At 35.4% G+C, this 20,798-nt stretch overlaps 1 pseudogene; it reads left to right on the top strand.

Moving 5' to 3' along the window:
• Nucleotides 1–1,974: 1,974 nt before the first annotated feature.
• The window catches only part of LOC129505240 (60S ribosomal protein L10a-like), a 33,676-nt pseudogene continuing 14,852 nt past the window's right edge, over nucleotides 1,975–20,798 (top strand).

Raw genomic sequence — 20,798 nt, 5'->3', positions numbered from 1 at the left:
GTGTATGAAAAGGATATTTGAGCAGCAGATAGTAAAGAATATTATTTCCAGGGATTATAAACTGTTTCTAATAAAGATGAACCTGGAGCTGTGTTTCAAAAGGGGAGTGCAAATTAACAAGAGTAACAACGGCATGAGAGATGGAGGGAGGGTCGAAGCATTTAGTAGAGTATGGGTAAATGCTTAGAGAAACTAAACACATTTATTTGGGAAACTAGAAACTCACTGGATGAAGGGTCGACGTTGGGTATTGGCAAATGATGTTGCTAACTGTAGGCAGGGACAAGATCATGAAGAGTCTTGTGTAGCAAGCTAGGAGTTTGATTTTTACTAAAATCTATAAAAAGACACTACAGGATTTAAATCAGAGAAAATACTATGATTAGATCAATTAGATGGAGACCGGGCCACTGTTGAAAAATGCAATAAGGATGCTGTTGCAATAATCAAAAATAGAAATAGTGAGATCCTAAAACAAGGCACTGAAAGCAAGGATTGGGAAAAGAGAGATGAAGTTTCCACTCAGTTAAGAAAAGTAAGCAATGCAAGGTGAGTGCTCTATAAGAGAAGTAGATGATATCATGGGGCAGGGCCCGGGCCTGCCAATGGCCCGGGAGCACCCAGGCTGACCCTGCTGGGGCAGGGGCTGCCAGCGGTGCAAATCCTTTTGGTTCGGCAGCGTGCTAGGCGACTCGGGCACACAGCACTGTTAGCTGGCTTCGCTGAGATCTGGAGTCTTTTTTTTTAAATCAAATTAAAAAAAAAAATTAAAAAAAAAAAAGAAAACAAAAAAAAATATCAGTGGGTATTGAGAGTGCAAGCAGATTACACGTAAGATCCATTTTATGCCTGACCCAGCAATCTTAAAAGAATTCCATTCATTACACTTAATCAGATACTGTGCCTAGCCCTAGATTTCCTAACTTGGATTCTTCTTGAGTTGCTGACCTCTTACACTCTGGGATCTTAGACTAGGTTGTGATTTTTGCCATAATAAACTCCCTGATCTTTATTTTTAATCTGAATTATTTTAAGTGTACACTTCCAATTGCTTCATTACAAGTAGCATGTGGTAGAGTCAAGGGCAGAGGCAGAGGAAAGAACAGTGGTGTAGATCCCACAACTGATGCAGGATCAGCCATCAACCAGCTATGTGACCTTCAACAAGTTTCAACCTTTCCAGTATATAAGAGTTTTCATGACAGGGCCATTTGTCATTGTGAGAAATCTGAAACATTCAGAATGCCCAAACACTCAGAATGCCCAATATGTGATTGATTAAATATAAATTCTTTAAAAATCATAAAATATAATACTGCATTAAAAGTCATGCTTTTAGAATATTTAATAATACAGAAAATGTGCATAATATAGTCCTACATAAATAGAAAGTAGTTTATAAAATTTCATGTTTTGTTTTAAACTATGAATAAATACATTTTACTGAAAAAAGTTGAAACGGTATATAACAAAATGGCATTAATGCTTAATATCTATGAGTAGTGACTATGGGGAATTTTTATTTTCCTCTTTGTGATTTTTCAGTATTTTTTGTATTCTCTATAACAAAAAAAGGTTAATTTTATAATCAGGAAAAAAGTAATTAAAATGATTTTCTCATCCTGAAGAACAATTTCAAATATAGTATAGAGCTGATTAGGATAAATTAGGCAGCAAGTACCAGAAAACTCAATTAAAAGTGCTTAAAGAGACTTCTACTTCCACTGAGGTTAGAGACAGAGGATAATGTCCTTCCATCCTAACAATGAGAATAACCCAGATAACCTATACAGTCATAGATGCATATGGATTTTTTTAATCATCACAGACCTGATGATGCAAAGAAACCTAAATAACTGAAATCTAGAGAGTGACAAGCTCTTCCCACAACCACGTTCATTCTTGAAGGAACAGTGAGGGAAGGACAAAGGTAAAGAGAAGTCACTGTGATATTCAGAAACTTTTAGGGCCAATATGGACAGGCATGACAGGTTAGATAGAATTCAGGGGGCAGCAGCCATATGCAGAATCCGCACCTACCCACCAACTCTTTCCCATGGGCCTTTCCTGGATACTCACACAGAAGACTGGGTAGAGCCAAGAGCCTGATGGAGGATGAAAACAATCCCATCCCCCACAAGTGGGAATCAGTGACTGTCCAAGGCTGGGGGAGAGCAGAAGAGCTGAAGAGGGACCATTTGGATGATCAGGCAGGCAGGCAGGGCTGGCCAAAGCTGAGGGTAGAGCCAAAGAACTGAGGAAAATTCCTGAAGGGTAATTTAGGCCTTCTCCAAATCTGCCCCTCCAGCTTTCCAAACCTGGGTACATGGCAGCAGCAGGGGATGAGGGGACAGTGTCCTAAAGCACAAAAACCTCAACACTGGAGAGTTGAGCATACAAACAAGAACTCAACCAAGTGGCAGCCTGCTGAGAACATGATATGTCCCATGGCTTAAAAGCTGGTGGTGGGTTATAAAGCACAAAAGATATCAAAAGTCTCCTTGTACTTAGATCTCCAGTCCTGCTGAAAGGAACATCTTGATTTCAATCTCTAGTCATTTGAAGCCAATGGTGATTTGGATTAAACTATGGTAAGAACAGTCTCAGCTTACCTCTAGATTGATTAGATTGATTCAACTCCTCACTCTAGAAGGCCTAAGAGAAAAATGAACCTGTTCTCTTCTGAGTTTTATTATTATTTACTTATTGTTTTTTTAGATACAATTCCCTGCACACAATAAAAAGATGACACATATATAGAAGCAAGGAAATGTGCCCATCAATAGAAGCAGATCCAGAAATGGAATCGATTTTGGAATTGTCAGACAAGGACTTTTAAATAATTATGATGAATATGTTAAAGGAAAATGGAAAAGTGGACAATATAAGTAAGTAAACAGAAAGGAAATTTTATCAGAGCCATGGAAATCATTTTTAAAAAGAGCCAAATGGAAAAAGTAGAAATAAAATCAACGATATCAGATAACAGAAGTTGGGGTTCATTTGGTTTTATCAGTAGATGGAACACAGAATAGAAAGAATAAGTGAAATTGAAGACAATTTCAGCAGAAATAATCCAAACTGAAAGAGAGGGAAAAAAAAAGTAAAACAGAGCATTTGAGGTCTGTGAGACAACAGCAATTAATGTAACATATGCATAACTGGAGTTGCAGAAGAGAAGAAAGAAAACCAGCTAGAAAGAATATATGAAGAGATAATAGACAAGAATTTGCCGAAGTTGGTAAAACACATCCAGCATAATCTGCAACAAATATATCCACCTAGAAATCCCAACCAAGTTGGATAAATACCAGGAAAACCACACTGAGGCACTTTATAATGGAACTACTACAAGGTAACAATAATAAAAAAAAAAGTAACATATGCAGAAAAGAAAATGTATTTCCACACATAAGATGTCTGGAAATGAAGTAGTACAAGAATTGACCAGTTCAGCAACTAACCCAAGACAAAAACTCATACATATTCTTTCCACCTTTCCTTTTTTTTTTGTCTTATTTAGCAAAGAGTCTGTTCCTTTTGTGATCAAAGATGCTTACAGAAGGGCCAGGAAGCACAGCACTGCACACATCCAAATGCCAAAAGAGAGAGAGGGTTTGGTTTCTTTCTTATATATCCTCTTAAGAAACACTTCCCAGAAACTTCCTGGAAAACTAATTCTTCCAGCTAAAATGGTACCACATACACATTCCTAAACTAATGACCAGCAAAAAAGAAATAATTGATTGGCTTAGATTAGTTAGTATTGACTCCTGACACCTCTCCAAAACTATGTAGTCCTTCACATCTTTCCCAAAAACAGACTTTTTTTTTTTTTTAGCAAAGAAGTAAAGGCAAGGTATAATTGTTGGATAGAAAATCAGAAGTGGCATTTAATAAAATGAAACTACAGATGCAAGAGGAAACCAAGGATGAACATAATCTTAAATCTTACAATTTTATTACTAACGATTTCACTACATCTTTGAATTGTTTCTGTCACAATTTGATTATTGTTATATTCTTACATTTCACTCTACAATCTCTACTGGATGTGGGAGATATTGAAGAGGTATTGTTTCTATTCTCAGAGTTTGCTTTGTAGTATGAAAAGATAGACCTAAAGCAAATGAATGTCATTGGAATACATGATAGCAGAGCAACTTCACGTACTTACCAAATTACCTTGAATAAACTACCTAAACTCTCTAAGCCTTAGGATCTGCATCAGTGAGGGGAGCTAATATGTATCATTCTCATATAATTATGGTGAATTTTAAATTGATAATCCATAAAGTGATTAGCAAAAGTGTCCAATATAAATTAGCTATCCTTATTATTTATCAATGTGTTTATAAAGTTCAGTAGGTGTGCATAAAAACAATGGTTGAGTAAGTCAACACTGAAATGGCAAAGCTTGAATATATTTGGATACATGAGCTATTCACCTATTTAGGTGTGCATAAAAACAATGATTGAGAAAGTCAACACCAAAATGGTAAAACTTGAATATATATGGATACATGAGCTGTTCACCTATTTGTAGGTGTGCATAATAAAAGCAATGATTGAGAAAGTCAACACCAAAATGGTAAAACTTGAATATATACAGATACATGAGCTGTTTACCTATTTGTAGAAAAGACTAGGAGACTAATCCAAGGCACTTCTAGAAGAATAACCAGTTTGGAAAAAAAGATACAGAAGCATGAAAAGTGAAAGATTAGGGATCCGGGAAAAGCCAATAACCCCCCCAGTAAGCTCTGTGAATGGACTCTAGAGCTAGGAGATGAAGCTGTGAAAGAACACTTGGGTGAGGCATGGAACCTCAGGTATGACATGATTCTGGTTTCAGATTATTCTCTAAGCAATAGAAAATTTAAGAATTTTCTTAAATTATTCTCTTGGCAATAGAAAATTTAAGAATTTTCTTAAAGGTGCCAATAATGGCTGCCATTTGCAAATATTATAATGGCAACAGTGTATTCAGATGAACACTGAGAGAGACCAGTGAGATAACAGTGTCTGTGCCAGAAGAACAATGACATAGAGAAGTCCTGCAGTAATCTACTTGAGAAATCATGTGGCCTAAACTAAGACCATTAGGAAAAGTTGGAAGAAAAGGAAAGGGTATGAGACTTGTTACAGAAAAGCTTGATTCTCAGGTAACAGGTCAATTTGAACGCTAGAAAGCTTGAAGTTTATGATTAAAAACTGAAAGGCAGTTGAATGACTTTCAGTTACAGATAGTAACATAAAAATAATAGTAGATAAAGAATTGAGAAGTAGACATTCTACAAAATACTTGGAATTGTTAGAATGAACATTTGAAAAAATATTTGTAGCCAGTAGATACAATTAAGCTACTTAAATCCAGCCTGAATGTTTAAGATAAATATTTCTTTTCAGAGGAACAGAACAATTTTGTTTATTAACTTAATTAGGAAGTCTTTTCTTTAAAAAAAAAAAAAGGACAAGTGTTACATTAAAGCTCAATCCATTCCTGGTTGAGCTGTTACAATGATAAATTAGCAGATTGTAAAGTAATGGGATTTAAAAATACCTAGTTGTAATCTCTATTGCTTAAATTTAACTTTCTTTCATATTTGTTTCTCTTAGGAGATAAAATAAAACTTGCTTTAACTTTATATTTAGGATGTGGTTCTAATGGGGAGCACACATAAAATGTCTTCTGGATTTACCACTCAAATTATAAATAAATTAACATTACCTCTTGGACACAATCTCGTTCCCCATTAATCCTAGTGTTTTGACAATACCCTGAATCCCTCTTTCAAGTCTTTTCCAATCATTTTGGAGCAGTCTGTCAGGGTTATTCATTAATCCTCATTCTATATAAAGCAAAGCAGTCATAGGCTTTATTCCCATTTCACAGATAATTTATTTATTTAGGCAAAATTCTCTAACACATAATGCCATTCAGAAGTAATTTTTATACAAAACGTATTACATGCATTCTTGGCTGTCAGTTATAAAAGTGGAAAACTTTTCTGCTTTCTATGCTTTTCTTCAACTCAGTTAAAAACACTTGAGGCTATAACCTGAAATTTAGTATATTGTTGGTGATTTAGTTACATTTATCAAGAGTAGAGCAGCCTCTTATTACAATTTCTATGATATTGTAATAGTCCAGTCGGCTATGTTGAATGATTATATTCAAGTGACCATTTAGGCTTTAAGAATCTAAGGAGTATAAAGGAGAATGTGGGCCAGTTAGGAGGACATTTAAATCAGTAGCAGGGCTCTACTCTCCACGCTGCCACTGGTTGTACTGCTTTGGGCTGTCCATTGAGAGCTGTCTGCACCCATCTGCACATCTCTAAATTGGAGATCATGGTCCCTGGATCTACTTCATTCAAAGGAAGCTGTATGAATGTGTGCAATTATTTGTCTTCAGAAAATGAATGAAAGAAAACCACCTCCTATTTTATAATCATGATGCAGAGGATTTCTTTTACTGTAGATACTCCACGGGTTTTTAATAAGTGATTTCTGAATCTCTACTTTTTACAATAACTTATAACATCTAATTCATTGGATGAACCGGTTTCTGATCCTTGCAAAATGCTTAGGTAGCCACAGAAGCTTCTTTCATTCAGCTGCTGCAACTTCCCCTTTGTGTTCATATACAGCAAAAGTAATGTCCATTAGAGGTAGAGTAATTAACTGTGTCTGCTACATACTCTGATCTAAGGCACAAATAAGCTCCAAGTTACTTCCCTCTGCCAATTGCAATCTTTTGTAGTGTCTCTTCAACTCCACCAGAAAGACTTCTCTCCTATACAAAAACAACTACAGAAAATACCAAAATAAATTATTTGGAGGTGGGATTACTTGCATTAAACACCATTAAAACAACCAAATCAAAATAAAACCAAACCACAAGTAGCACATACACATTTACATAGCTTACAAATAATGAATTCACCTTGGAACTTTGGTAGGAGCTCTTAGATATTTCAAGATTCTGCTACTTACATTCTGATCTGAGAATGGGCCTATACTGTCCGTACTTTCAAGCTTCCACCCGGGCCGCAACATGAGCCCGGTAGTTGTCTACTAGAACTTATATTGAAAGTTTAAAATTCTGGTTATTACCAGCGCTACAAACCCAAGGATATCTTTATTTGAAGAACACTTACAGCTTATTAATTTACAGTCTGCTCTTCTTTTATCTGTGAACACTGCATCTTCTTTCTTTCAGGCTGGACCCCAGGAGCCTGGCACATTATTCACATGAGAGAGTAAATTCCCATTTGGCCATGCAGAGCTGCCCTTGGAATCCACATCTCTGGCCACGGTTGTGTTTATCCTTCGTACCTAGTTTCAGTTACCTTTTTTTGTGCCATTTTTGGACTGTGGTCTGTTTGTTGTATTTTCTAAGGTTTCCATTATGGGATGGTGAGCGGGGCCACGAGAAGGTGGCATAATGTGGTAAGGCTCAGCACTTCTAGCCCTATGGCACTTAATTACTACTGTTTGCTTGCCAACTATTTCTTGGCATCTCATTTAATTTGGGGACTTGCCTAAGCATTTAATTGAACTTGGAGAACTCCTTTCAAATATTTATACCCACTTTCTCTTTCTTCTCCTGCCGTATCATCTATAATTCTGCACCACATTTCAGATCAGTCTCACTTTCATTTTTTCCAAAATGCTTGCCATTCCTCTTTTTCTATTAAATATATTGCTAATACCCCGAATCCAAATAAGGCTTCATTTTTTAAAAAATAGTTTGTTCTCTTTTTCTCCTAAACCTTGCCTGCCTCATTACAGCAGAAGCATTCTGTACTTTCTCTGTCCATAAGGCTTTTATTCTCTCATTTTATCCAGCTCATATCTCACCTCTCTGATAAATTTCTTGTATAGAAACAGGCAGCACAAAGGAAAAGCAATGGATTCCTTATGCTGGTCACAGTCACATAAGCTTCAACATTGTTGTCTCTGACTACAACTTTACCCACTCAGCTCTGTTACACTAAGTTACATTTAACATGTTCTTGAATTTCATTGACATCTACAATATCATGACAATTCCTACTTTATTTCCCAGTCTATCAGTGTTCTCCTGGTTTTATGTCCTTCTGCAACCAGCATCAGCCTCCTAGATCATCACTTTACTTAGCCTTTTGTTGGTGCCTTTGACCCATATTGGTGCTGGAACAATCCAGTCATATCCCTTCTTCACTCTGACACAAACACACACTGCTATATGGGAGAGTATGAGTCAGTACTTCCATATACATACAATTCCCTTTGGAATGGCAATGCTATTCATCTATATTTTCCCTCACTCCCTCATCTTTTATTTCTCTTATTGCTCCCACCAATCTTTTCTAGACTTTATTCAAAGTTCTGAAATCACAGAACCAACACTTCAAATCCTACTTTTATTTTATTTTTTTAAGATTTTATTTATTTATCCATGTGAGACACACACAGAGAGAGACAGAGACAGAGACAGAAACACAGGCAGAGGGAGAAGCAGGCTCCATACAGGGAGCCCAACGTGGGACTTGATCCCAGGTCTCCAGGATCACACCCTGGGCCGAAGGTGGTGCTAAACCGCTGAGCCACCCAGGCTGTCCCAAATCCCACTTTTAGCTGGGGATTTTCCCTACTAAATCTTTATGTTAATAATTGATAAATAATAATTTTTTCACAATACCTGTAGTATTTTGAAAAGCATCATGACAGTGCAAACATTAGCAAACCAAATGAATATAATAGACAATCCAGAAATAAGTGCAATAATATATAAGAAAATACTCAAATTAATGAGGAAATAGATTATTTGGCAATAATATTGGAACACCTGGCTAGCCATTTGGAACAACTGGCTAGTCATTTGGAAAATAAATAAATAAATAGGATTTCTTCCTCATTTCTTCCACCTAACAATAATAGGAATATAAATAGTAATGATTCATCTTGCATCAATGAAATCACCAATTTGCTCACAGAAAGTGACTAAAATATTTATAAACTGGCTTTAGGAAAAGCCTTCTAACCATATCATAAAAACTATAAACAAAAATTAAAATCTGGACAAGTTTGATTACATTAAAATTCTGTTTTGAAAAATAAAAGACAAACATAAAACAAACAAAACACAAAACCAAGATGGTGCAATTATGTTATTGCAGCACTATTTGTAATAATGAAGAATTAAGAATAGTCTATATATTCCCCCATATGGGACTAATTAATTAAATTACAGTATATACCTATTATGAAATACTACACTAAAATTAAAATGGAATTGTAATATATATGATATTAGAAGATAGCCACAACCTATTATTGTCAATGAAACAAAAGGAGGGTACAGTACAGTATTATAATATTAAATCAGTATGTATGTGTGTATGTATAGGTATATATAAAGATATATGTGAATTCCTACAATAGGAAGATTGAAAGAACCTGGATTATTGAGTTCATATACCATCTCACCCTCTACCTTTAACATATTTTATGTGACAGGCAGTATTCTGGGCAATTAAAAAATACTATTTTAACCCAATTTATAGTCTGGGAACAGTCTCAGAAAATGTGAGCAACTTGCCTTTAAATAAGAAGGTAAGGCAGTGATAACATCAGAACCCAGGAACTTTATCCTAAGTCCAGTGTTTGATCCACCACATGATAGCTGATCCTAAAGAGAAGATAATCATATCAATCCAACCAATTTCTATCTCTCTCTACTAAAGTGAAGAAAGAAAATAACTGGGATTGATCTACTAGTGTAGATACTATAAAAACTATTTCTTTCTTCCTTTTTTTTCCTGGTATAAAAACTAATAGTAAAGTACTAAAATAGGTACTAAATGAAGTACCTTCTACTGATTTATCTGCAGCCTTGCCTAGGAGTTAACACTGCTAGTGTGCTTCCCGACGCTGACATCTGTTGGTTTAATATAGGTGTATAAGATGGATGGAGCATAGCTTAGGACGCATGAAACAGGCAACATCTACCTCAGCTCTTTGAGACAACTACTACTGAAAAGATGTTTCTTTCCCAGTTTGTGATTTAATTCCATGAATCTCACCTCTGCCTCCTGCCCCCTTCCCCAAAGATAAGCTTGGTTCATACAGAGGATCTAGGTATAGTGGGAGAAACATGCCGGAGGCTGGGGGTGCAGCTTATATCCAAAATGGCAAAGAAAAGCAGGATCACTCATTAGCTTCTATCCAGATGACTCTTCTTATTTAAGAAAGGGATAGCTTACAAAGAGGTTTAGTTCAGTTAGAAGCTTCATTAAAAGAAAACGGGAATCTGCACAATCTAGAACTGTTGAATTAAATCCAAATATTACAGGTGTCACAATTACAAGATTCAAAATAAATCTAAAATGGTGAAGGGGGAAAGAACTTACTATTTTTTAAAAACTCACTGTGTTGTATGCAACTAGGTCCTTTGTATACATTATTTGACATTTTAATCCTCACAAGAGTTTATATGACCTGAAACCTGTGTAGGTAAGAAGACAGCTTGAAATATCTGAGAACAAAAATTACCAAACACAAAACTATCTACCTTTATTTCATTAGTTATTTCTCAGCTGATTATATAGAAAATCTCTGGAAAAGATATGGTATCCAGGCCAATCTTCTCGTCATCATGATATTTCATTCTGTTAAGTAATGACACTGATTCTATTTCTGATAAAAGTCTTTATTTGTGTGTACCACCTTTCTTCTACTAAAGTGGTGTACAACTTCAAATTAAAGCTGATAAATGGCTCTTTCATATGACAGCTCAGGTAAACAGTGAAAGTCAGAAGAAGGTAAATGCAGCAGTTCCATTGGGCATGGATTCTCCTAGCACGTAAGCCGGCTGTGTTATTTTGCAGACTGTGATGACTTCGTTGCAGCTCAGCTAGTCAGGGCTGCTGTGCAAAGTCTCTCTGGAACACATTTTATATTATTGGAGTTGGTCTATTAAAGCAACACGCTTACTTTTTAGTAGATGATGTTTGGAATAAAAGTACATGATAGGTGATGTAGTCAGGAGTCCAGTTTAAAGTCACCATTGCAGATGCTTAAATCAATTATTTTAAGAAATTGATTATCAGTTGTTAAAAAAAATACATATGCAAGGATCTCCAGAGCCTGGTCTTTCTTCAGATTTGACAGCTGGTTTTAATGTATGTGTTAAACTATTGAAACTATTGTACTCATTATGAATACTTGAATGAATAGATTTAAATCTTTTAGATTAAACATCAAGTGGGTACTATCACAGTATTGTAAATATAAATATTCAACATATGTTTTGATCATCTAAGCTGGAATTATCCTCAGAAGAAATAGAACATGAAGGACCTTACGTCCTTATTCATAAGGCTAAATTCCTAAAATTGTAGTATATATATATAACATATATATATACACACACACATATATGCACACAAGATACATATATATATATTTGTTGTTGTCCAACTATCTCTTTAACAGTTCTCTAAATTCCTATTTCTATCTTTTTTCTTCTAGTTAGTGTGGGATCCTCTATAGCTCACACTAACTGTGTATAATGAAATATGAAGACATTTCTTACTGCACTGTTAACTTGGGTCATTTCTTTTAAGAAGTGAGGGACAACATATGCTTGTCTAAGCATGTTATGCAAATTATTTGGCATAAAAGGATTTTTAACATGTAGGTAGTGTAAAACATGTCATAGTGACAATTCTTACATTCAGTATTCATTTATCCCGACAATTACCATGGTTTTAACGCCTTTCTACATGTAGCCATTTTATACGCATGTTGAAAGCAAGGCATGCACATGTACCTGCAAGATATTGGAATTATATCCTCTGCACTTTATCTTCAAGTTGGGGCTTGGACTCTATAATTTTCCTCTGTTTATAAAATTGCATACATGAGATACCCCAGCAAGGTGAGTTTGTCTATGTCTATTCAGAATGTTTGAAGCGGAAATACGTTAACATGGAAGGAATTTTCCCTAGGCTCGTTTTTTAGACTGAGTCACGTGGTCAGAGGCTGGAATTTATACCAGACATTCTCAGAAATCTTCTAGTAGCCATATTATTGCTTTCTTCAAAAGACAACTGTACATTGCCTATTTTCTAGCTGCCTTTGTAACATTGTTTGGCTCACGACACATAATTCCCATTTTTAAAATGTACTTTACTAAACAAGTTTTATGTTATAGAGCAGAACACTGTGAATACCACCTATGCAATCTGCTATTCTGTGTTGTCAGATATGTCTTTTAAAGGAAAACTCTATAGCAATCAATCACATGACATAGTAAGGTCTCTCTCTCTCTCTCTCTCTCTCTCTATCTATCTCTCTTTTTAAGAAAAGAATACCATATTTCATCTATGAAGGAGGCAATATAAAATGCTGCTAAAATATTAGTATGATTTTTTTTTAGTCAGTCGCAAATGCACAATTTCCCACATTCGCTGAAATAAGGTCTCAGAATAAATGCTTGTCAGTTTGAACAATTGTGTGGGGATGGGACAGATGGGCAGCTGTTTCTTTTTTTAATCCCAGATTTTGTTATTTTACTTTAAATAATGTTGAAAACGTTTTTTTTTTTAATTGTGAAAAAATAAACGTAGGCTTCTTTTTAAAAAGAAAAAGTGGTAGATATTGAACTATAATGAAAGAAAGCTAGTTCTCATCATGTGGATTAAAAATTATTAGCTCTTTTAACTGAAAACAATAGATTTCATTGGCTGTACTGTGCTGATACTGATCATTATTTATACTATAATTGATATGATCAACTGTCTTTTTAGTTTTATAGGAACAGACAAAAGTTCTGATTAAGTCAAATTTGCATGATCAACTGGGCATCATAATTTCACTGTTAGTGCTTATGAATTTTTCTCATTTTAAGACCAAATGTGAACTCCTTTCTTAGCTGTATCCTGCAATATGAATTAATCTAAACTAAAACTATTTTTAAAACCCTTTTGTTCATATTAAAAATACATAAGAATGCCTCTATTTTTAAATCAGCATTTCTTTCTTCTATCATAATTACTTCCTCATATTATGAAAGAATAAAGATTTAACTAATGCCCTAAATAAATTGGCCAAAGATTATAAATAATGACTTTTCACTAGGTACAAATCTTCTGTAATTAGAAAGGGAGGCAAATAATCTGTAATGAATGAACTGTATTTAATGTGTAAGTACTGAATATTGAACACAGATGCCTCTATACTAGTGCTCAAGTGAAAAATCAAAACAAAACAAAACAAAAAAACTATATTTATCTCCTCTCCTGGGCAGATATTCCGTGTTCTAGGAAGGCAAAGCACTCAACTCAGAAAAGTACCACCACCACCCACCACCCCACCCCACCCCACCCCTGCCAAAGAAAGGAGGAATTTTAACTAGCTGAAAATCAAAATTCCTTTAATAGAAAGATTTTTAATAGCAAAATGGTCATTATCTCATTATGCTACTTGAGATTATTCCAGGTACTATAGCTGACCAGAAACTATTTCTGTATCCTCCTCAAAAATCTGAATTTTTTGACCTTCAATTAAGTAAAAGTCATCTCATTGGTCAGTTCCATACCATACAATAATGCTGGTGTGGGATAATTTTATGTAGGAAATATAGTTCTATTGAATGCTTTTAATGGATTGAATCTGTTAATATAACAGTGGTTGATTAAAAAACCTATTTTAATATCTTAACTTTATACAGACTACAATGCTTTAGAACTCTAAATTGTTATAACCCATTTTTAATTTCTTTAAAACTGATAAGCCTCCCTGCCCTTCCCTAATTTCAAATTTAATTAAATCCACAACACAACCACACTGAAGAGAAAGGCCAGTTTTATTTACATAACATAACAATTGTAATAACAATGAATGAGTTGCACTAAACTAACATCAGTCTTAACCACAAAATATTATTCCTGACCCCTTCAAAGAGCATCCTTTTTTCCTACCCAGCCAGGAATAACATTCAATTTTGTATTAAAATAACTACTGCGACAGAACTCACAAATGAACAAATATATTTTTGGAAGTAAATCAGCACATTCAACATCACAATCATCACCGCTATTTTTTTCTTCATAAACTGAGTAATGTTCCATCTTAACCCACAACATCAGCAGTACTTAAAGTTCATGTTTCTTAGATATTATAAAAATTGCATATTAAGCTCTTAGGATGGGCAATGAGGAAATTAAGGTACAGATTACAAAAACCTAGGGCATTGATAGGTTAAGGGGGCAAGATCAGAGAATGAAAAGTGGTGGAATCAGGGATTTCAAGCAGTTCCTTTCCACCCAGGTTACGTTCAGACCGGAGGCCTGCCTCGGGCAGAGTCAAAGGAGGAGATTGCCTGGAGCAGCTGGTCTGGAGGGAGAGTCCCATACTTTACTAACCAACCACTGATTGTGGTTGCCTCAGACTAACATCTACTCACAGCCTGAGAACTTTCAAAGTCTTTGGATTATGGTGTGTACTGAACACAAAATCATTCTCCATGCTTGCACAGTTAAGCACCTCTATAGGTTATTTCAGAGTCAGTTACTGTATTTTTGAGAGGCCTCCACCAAAGTTGAAAGGTAATCCACAATATCAGTTTAATATTAGATACTTAAAACTATGTTCCTCTAATAGTGAAATATTATTTTTGGCTATTGGTTCACTATTTTCACTTTCACGCAGCAGTTCTCTTCCTGTAATGCCCCTTCACACACACACACACACACACACACACACACACACACACACACACACACCACACACAATGTTCTCAAGTTAAAACCTGACCTTCTTTGTTTTGGATGAGATCCATCCTTCCAAAGAGATCACCATTCCTATACTAGTGCTCACTCTTTCTACTTTAGTTTTTTTTTTTCTTTAACTCTATTTCTCCTTGAAATATGTTTGAATTTCCAAAACCTTGAAAATTATTCCTCTTTGAAACCGCTGCTCCACTTTAATCACTGTCTTATTCTTTGACATGATTTTATAGCATTAAGATCCTCAAACAAGCAGCCTACCTCCAGACCCCACTACTTTCACTGCCATCCCTTACTTCCTTAATCTCCTTCCATATGATTTATGGATCCATCAATATCCTGAAACTGCTCAATTAAATCATTTTTCTAATGGAATTAAATTTCTTTATTCTGACCCTCTTCAAATTCTCCACTACACTTTACACAGCTTATCTCATTTTTAGTTTCCATGATGCTGTGATTTCTTTTTTCTGTATCTCTGACCAACTGGGCTTTTTCTTCTTTCTACTCCTCAATTTGGAGATTCTCTTTGTTTTCTATCTGCTGACTTTCCTCTACACTTACACATTTTTTTACATTCAAGTGTTTTAATTATCTCCTCTATACTAACATTCTTACCTCCTGGTCATCTCATATCTTATCTTCTACTTTCCTTCTTGTCCCAATTACCAAAATTTATTATAGGCCTTTAGTTAGTTATTAAAAAAAGGGGGGGGCTCTTCATGCTTCTACCTATATGTCAGGCATTTTTATAGACACCAAAAATAGAGTAGTGAAAAAAATAAAAATAAAAAGTACCTGAACTCATGCAATATGCATGCTGTGGAGGGAGAAGGATAATAAACATGATAACAGTAAAATATTTACATCATGGAGATGAATGTTAAAGAGAAAACATAAAGCAAAGAAGGAATATGTGAAATATCAGGGGTGGATTTAAAATTTTAAGTGGGCTGTCAAGTATAGACTACAGGGACAAATGCAGAAGCTAAGATATCACTTAAAAAGTACTGCAATAATCCAGGAGAGAGATAATAGTAACACGGACCATATATAAGAAGAAGGAACCAAGATTAACACTAAAGTTTTTGACCCAAGTAACTGGAAGAATGTAGCCTCATTAACCAATATAGGATATCCAACAGAAGGTGAACACCAGCATCATAGTTTGAAGCACTTTAAGTGGGAGTTGTCTGAGAGATAAATCTGTGTTGAATGGGCAGCTGGGTATACAGATCTGAAGTTAAGAGGAGGATCCTACCTGCACAATACAAATTTTGTTGTCATCAACATAAAAATGGTACTTAAAACCATGAAAGGAAAATTACGTGACCTTGGAAGTGAATATAGTTAAAAAAGAAGAAACATCTAAGGATTAGAATTCAGGAAAATGAGGAAGCAGCAAAAGTAACTGAGAAGGAGGGGTCAGAGATGTCAGAGAAATGATGGCCATTAAGGGAAAAAAACAATTCTAGAAGAGTATCAATTGAGTTCAATGCAACAGATAGTGCACGTATGAGAACTGGTAATTAAAGTTATGAATGTGAATGTCTTTGGTGACCTTGACAAAAGCAATTCCAATAGACTACGGAAGAAAAACTTGACTGCAGTAAATACAAGAGAGAATGGTAAGAAAGAAATGGTAACAGTAGACAGAGAACTTCCTCAAGAAGTTTTGCTACAAAGGATAGAAAAACTTGGGAACACAGCTGTAGAACAAAGTGAACAAAGTGATATCAAGAGAGGGTTTTTATGATGAGTGAATTAATAGCATGCTTATATGGAAATGAGATAGAAAAAAATATGATGTTACTGAATGTATGGAGAAATGGAGAACAGGCAAAAATGGATGGGATTTATGCTACAGATGGGGACGACGCCTGGCTAGAGACATGAATGAACACAATAATAGGAGAGATTGTAGAATATAAGAGTATAGATACTCTTTGGCGGGTGATAGATTATTAGGAATTTAAAGAAGTTCTCTTTTAAGTGCTTCAATTTTTTCAGTGAAAGAGGAAACTGAGACATCAACTGAGAGTAAGGATCAAGGATGAGATACTGGGGGTTTGAAGAAATAGAAGAAATCATGAAAAATCATCCAGGAGGTTGGAAAGGAAAGTGGATAAAGAAAATATACTATGCTTGCATTGAGACTCCCTTGATGCGATTGATAATGAATTTAAAGTAAGACCAGCACTGGGTATTATACTATATGTTGGCAAATTGAACTTAAATAAAAACAAATGTAAAATAAATACAGTAAGACCAGTTGTCATAGCTGTGTATTTTCCTTTGTTTTGTTTTTTTTTTCCAATTACATTGAACTGTATAGGTGCAGTTTTTTTAAATTTATTTTTTATTGGTGTTCAATTTGTCAATATACAGAATAACACCCAGTGCTCATCCCATCAAGTGTCCACCTCAGTGCCCGCCACCCAGTCACCCCCACCCCCCGCCCACCTCCCCTTCCACCACCCCTAGTTCGTTTCCCAGAGTTAGGAGTCTTTCATGTTCTGTCTCCCTTTCTGATATTTCCCACTCATTTTTTCTCCTTGCCCCTTTATTCCCTTTCACTATTTTTTTTATATTCCCCAAATGAATGAGTGCATTGCAGAAAGAAAGTTTTACTTTACTTGAGTTATAGTCTCATCAGGAAAAAATGATGAAGCAAGAGAGGCATGGGAGTTGATGATATATGTAAGGGAGTGATTATAGTGATTGAACACAAAATTTAAGTTGGGTATGGAGGAAATAAAAGACTATTAGAAGTTGAGAAGTATAGAGCTGGTAGGATTGATGCTAAGTAGATCTGAGTGGAGTTGAGGAATGTTGTAGTTGGAGTAGTAAAGGTAGCAACTCAAAAGATAGGCGCTGAGAATCAGACTGTTGGATATTTGAAATTGAGTTTGATGGCAGGGTCATTGCAATTGGGAAAAAAAGCCAAAGAAATGAGGACGGAAGTAAGGCTCAATTAGGGAGGGAAACACCGTCATATGGTGGAAAAAAAGGTCAAGGAACTGAGTAGCAATACTGTGTGAAAGTTTATGACAATTAGGAAAGAAGGAAGGAAAGTAAGCCATAAGCAGGAGTGATTAACAAGGAAGACAACTATTCCTTTGCAAATGTGTATTCATTCAGTTGCTCAACCACATTTTTGAGGTTTGTGGAGTGTGGCAGGTACTATGCTAAATGTTTACATTCTCTGTCTAACTTTGATGCATGTAATAACATTATGATGTAGGGATTATTATTGTCTGTATTTTTATAGTTGAGCAAACTGAGGTTAAATAATTTACTCAAGGTTATGCAGCTATTATTTACTGTCTCTTATACTGTGTTTCTTTCATTCCAAAGTAATACCAGTGCAAGTTTCTTAACACAGAGGGATGAGCACTTTGGCCGTGGAGGTGAGAGAAGCTCTGCAGACTCGCTCCCTAGGGAAACAACTGATGAAAATTATGCACATACAAAAAAAGCTTTAAATATCTGGAAGTTGTTCCAGGGCTTACAACAAATTAAGAAACATTTCTTTTTTGAGAAAATTTCCTGAAACAGTAGATTTGTAGATTTGGAAAACAAAAGACAAAAACAAAAAAATACTGAGAATCTGTAGCCATTGATCCATGACCTGACCCCTTTCTGTCTCCTCCACCTCCCAGCTAAGCATGACAGAAGATCCACCCTGTGCAGGTATGTCTAAAAAGATAGGACTCCCACTCCCTCATGCTCCTAGTCAAGAGTTATGATTTCTCCAGTCCATTGGCATTTCCTATTTCTCCTAGGTCCATGTTGCAGAGACTAAATTCTAGATGGCTGCATCTAAGAGTTCAAGGACTCCCTTTCTCCACCAGCCCCTACCTGTAGTTCAGATGCTTTGCCACAGATACAGCAGACCAAGAATAATGTCCTTGTAACACTTCAGGTTGCTTATAGGAAGGAGATTCCACATGGGGAGAGGTGAGTGGGAAAGACAAGAGGCAACTTCCCCTCCTTAGTACCCGATTCATGAAGCAAAGATGTCACTCTGAAGATGTAGGCTACTGTCTCCATCCCCAGCTCTAGAGCAGTGGCTCAGAGATTTTTCCCAAGGGAAGAGATAGGTTATGATGGAGACTCCAAGGACGTCTCTGAAAGGAACACAGTTCAAGTCTAAGGTTGCTCTCAAAAAAAAAAAAAATGGAGATTTTGGTTGTAACCAGTAAAAAGAAGCTCAGAAGTCCATGAGATCAACAAGCAAGATCTAACACCAGCTAGTTTACAAAAGAGAAGCAGGATACAAAAAAACTAAGAACTCTCCTGAGATGAGAATAAACCTCAATGACTGGTCTCAAAACTCTCCCTGTAAGGGGGATCGAATTGGCCTGTGGGCGCACTATGTTCCAGAGTAAAAAACAGTAGTACAATTAGCTGGCAATTAGTAGCCTAGCAGTGGATGACCAGAGAAAAGAAAGTCTAAGAGGGCCTGATAAAACCACTGTCATCTCAGGGTGACTGTGAACATCCCCAACTTTGTACCCACTGAAGAGTGACTTCACACTGTGGGGAAACAAACTTCACTGAAGTAGTCCAGTGAGGTCAACAAACAAATAAGCAAGCAAACAACAATAGTAAAAAGCTCTTAAGAGGTGGGAGAGATAGTATCAGCAGCTGCTACAGTATATTACTGAAAATTATGAGACATGCAAAGAATTAGGGAAGTGTGACCCACACATGGAAACAAAAGCAGGCAATAGAAACTAATTGTGAGAGGGTCTAGTTATCAGACTTAACAAAGATTTCAAAGTAGTCATCATAAATATGTTCAAAGAACTTAAAAGATATCACTCTTAAAGAAGTAAATGAAGACATAATTACAATGTCTCATCAAATGGAGAATATCAACAAAGAGAAAGAAACTTAAAAAGAACTAAATGAAAATTCTGGAATAGATAAGATCATGGAAACAAAAAATTCTCAAAAGAGTCCAATGGTAGATTTAAACAGACAATCAATTAGCTTGAAGATGCTACCTCAAAGGGCATTATGCTAAGTGAAAGAAGTTAGACACACAAAAACAAATACTGTGTGATCTAACTTAAATGTGGAATCTGTAGAAAAAAATTAAAATCTCATAGTTATAGAGATTAGTTCCTGGTTTCCAGAGGTGGGGGTTGGGAGTGGGGAAAAAAAAGGGAAAGTGGTCAAAAGGTACAAAGTTTCAGTTATAAAATAAGTAAGTCCTGGGGACATATTACATAGCATGGTAACTACAGCTAATACTGTATTATGTATTTGAAAGTTGCTAAGAGAGTAGATCTTAAAGGTTCTCATCATCATAAGAAAAAAATTTTTTGCCTATGTATAGTGATGGACATTAACTAGACTTATTGTGGTGATTATTTCATAATATATACATATATAGAATCATTGATATACACTTAAAATAATATATGTCAATTATATTTCCATTAAAAAAATAGCATGGCTGGGCCTGAATGTTGGTAACTGGTAAAAAACTAATTTAAGGGATATTTCATTGCTGGTGTATAGAATTTGTCATCTGATAGGAATAGAAATATTAACTATAGGTATCCAATTATAGCATACAGAGGCCTTTTCACAATAAAAATAATTATAAAAAAAAGATCTCAAACCAGTAAGCTAACTGTCCACCTTAAAACACTAGAAAAAGAACAAATTAAACCTAAAGCAAGCAGAAGGGAAAAATAATAAAGATTAGAGTATAAATTAATGAAATGGAGAATAGAAGTATAATAGAGAAATCAATGAAATAAAAAAGTGGCTCTTTGAAAAGATCAACAAAATTGACAAACCTTTAATTGGGCTGAGCAGAGGCATCAAGGAGAAGAACATTACCACTGACCTTCTAGAAATAAAGGGATTATGAAGGAATACTATGAATAATTACATGCCAACAAACTAGTTAACGCTGATGAAATTAAAAAAGATTATTGAAAAGAAACAAAGTTTTGAAATTTACTCAAGAAGAAATAGGAAATCTGAAAGGGACTTTAG

This window comes from Nyctereutes procyonoides, unplaced genomic scaffold (assembly GCF_905146905.1).
Source record: "Nyctereutes procyonoides isolate TBG_1078 unplaced genomic scaffold, NYPRO_anot_genome, whole genome shotgun sequence".
NCBI lineage: Eukaryota > Metazoa > Chordata > Mammalia > Carnivora > Canidae > Nyctereutes > Nyctereutes procyonoides.
The sequence above is the reverse complement of the archived record's forward strand: the minus strand, read 5'-3'. Positions and strand labels throughout refer to the sequence as shown.